The following is a 2,299-nucleotide window of genomic DNA, read 5'->3' on the forward strand; positions in this document are numbered from 1 at the left end:
AAACATGAATAAGGGTAATTAACCCTGTATATTTTTAAGTGTGGACTTCCCCCTTTTGCAGAGACACAGGAGATGAGGAAGAAAAAGGTGGGTCTGTACCCTTGTTTTTTTCTACACCTTATCTAGCAGAATGACTAGGATCCCTGACACCCCAAAATTGTGGGAAATATTTCGTAATACCTCGAGGTTGTAAATCCATTTCAGTTAATTAATACATCTGCCTAGTTGCCATCGTGAGACCCATTAGTCTTTTATTTTGGATCAGATAGTACCACACCTTAACAAATTTGGACCCTGTACTAAACTGTTGTTTTATTTCTTGATTGAAAAGAAAGAAAATGTGGATACTCTCCTACAGATACTTGCATGTATTTGAAGCTGAAGAAAATGTAAAGAAATGTCTGTTTTTTATTGTGTAAAACTGTGATTATTACATGTTATTTTGATGTTATCTTTAGTTCACAATTGTACAGACCTGCAGGATATGTTGGGCTTTTATAAGCTAACTATTGTTAGAAGTTTAACTGAGATATGAACAGAGTGTTAACTAGTCATCCTTGTGGCACTGTGATGACAGAATGAGAAACTACTAGTTTATATATTTTGCGTGGAATGGACAGACCTTGGTGGGCCAAGTGCTTCTTATCTGCTGTCAACCACTGTGTATTTAATGTGAAAACAAACAAGAAATTCTTACACTTTGAGAACAAAAGAACAGCACCCACATCCCAGACACCAGATCACTCTTGTCTCTATTGCTTTGACAGTCAAGTTAACCCCTTTGTGTTTGATCGAATTTGTACATTAGTTTTATTTTAACAGTCATGGTAATTTTTGCTTTGAAACAGATTAATTATTGTTGGTAGTTTTGTGGGTTAAGACTGAACCAATGTTGTGTGAAGAAGTGACTGTTTCCTCTACATTAGTTTGATGAACTGTACAATCTGTCTTGGTGTGTGCTCCCCTCTATGACATGCAGTCTATATACCAGGCTTGGCTAACCTGTGGCACTCCAGGTGTTGTGAAACTACAAGCCCCAGCATGCTTTGCCAACATATAGCAGCTTATTGTTGTGAAGGTATGCTGGGACTTGTAGTTTCACAACACCTGGAGTGCCACAGGTTAGCCACGTCTGCTATATACTGTGCGTGTGTATATATGTATCTATAATATAAATGTCTAGTGGCGTGTGTTAGTCTGTCTGTCTGTCTGTGTGTGGAAAAATAAAACCAAGCTGCAGCGCCACCTGCTGGGGGGAGTTATACACTGACCTACTAAATTCTTAGTGTGTGTGGGAAAAAAAATTCAGAAAGGGCTGAAATTTGGTATACTAAGATGTTTTTAATTTGTTAATTTAATTTGTTAATTGTTAAAAGTGTTTATAAAGATTTAAAAAAAAAATATATATATTTCTTGAAGGAGAAGTGACAGTTGGGAGTGGTTGGTGGTTGCCGGGGGTGACAGTGGGGAGTGGTTGGTGGTTGCCGGGGGTGACAGAGTGAGAGGAGTGTGATACTCAGGACCGCTGAGAGAGATCCCTGTGTCTGGATAGACATCTGGATAGGTGTGGCGATGAAAATGAAGGATGAGGTGATGGAGAAGAATGATGAGGTGGTGACGTGGACAAAACCACGTTAAAAAAGGGCGCTTACGTCGGGAAGTAACGCTGTTCCCCTGAGGAGGCCTGGGTTATGGCCCAAATGCATGACAAGAACCTTTTTAACACCTTAAGTAGCTTGATTTGACTAGAATGCATGAGTATCATGCACGGGTTAACTTGTGTGTATATATATTTATATATATATATATATATATATATATATATAAAATACATTCATTTTGGCTTCTGTGCACCTGGATGTTGTTCAGTCTGGTCTGAGCTCACCTGTATGCTGTTCTGTTTAGTATGCCCTGGCCGTATGTTGTCTTGTCTTGTTTTCATTTGTCTGTATGCTGTTCGGTATGTCATTCAGTCTGGTGTGCAATTGCCTCTATGCTGTTCAATCTGTTCGGTCTGGTGTGTGCTCGCCTGTATGTTGTGCGGTCTGTTGTGTGCTCGCCTGTATGTTGTTCGGTCTGGTGTGTGCTCGCCTGTATGTTGTTCGGTCTGGTGTGTGCTCGCCTGTATGTTGTTCGGTCTGGTGTGTGCTCGCCTGTATGTTCGGTCTGGTGTGTGCTCGTCTGTATGTTGTTCGGTCTGGTGTGTGCTTGCCTGTATGTTGTTCGGTCTGGTGTGTGCTCGCCTGTATGTTGTTCGGTCTGGTGTGTGCTCGCCTGTATGTTGTGCGGTCTGGTGTGT

Source organism: Mixophyes fleayi, chromosome 5, assembly GCF_038048845.1.
Source record: "Mixophyes fleayi isolate aMixFle1 chromosome 5, aMixFle1.hap1, whole genome shotgun sequence".
Classification (NCBI taxonomy): Eukaryota; Metazoa; Chordata; class Amphibia; order Anura; family Limnodynastidae; genus Mixophyes; species Mixophyes fleayi.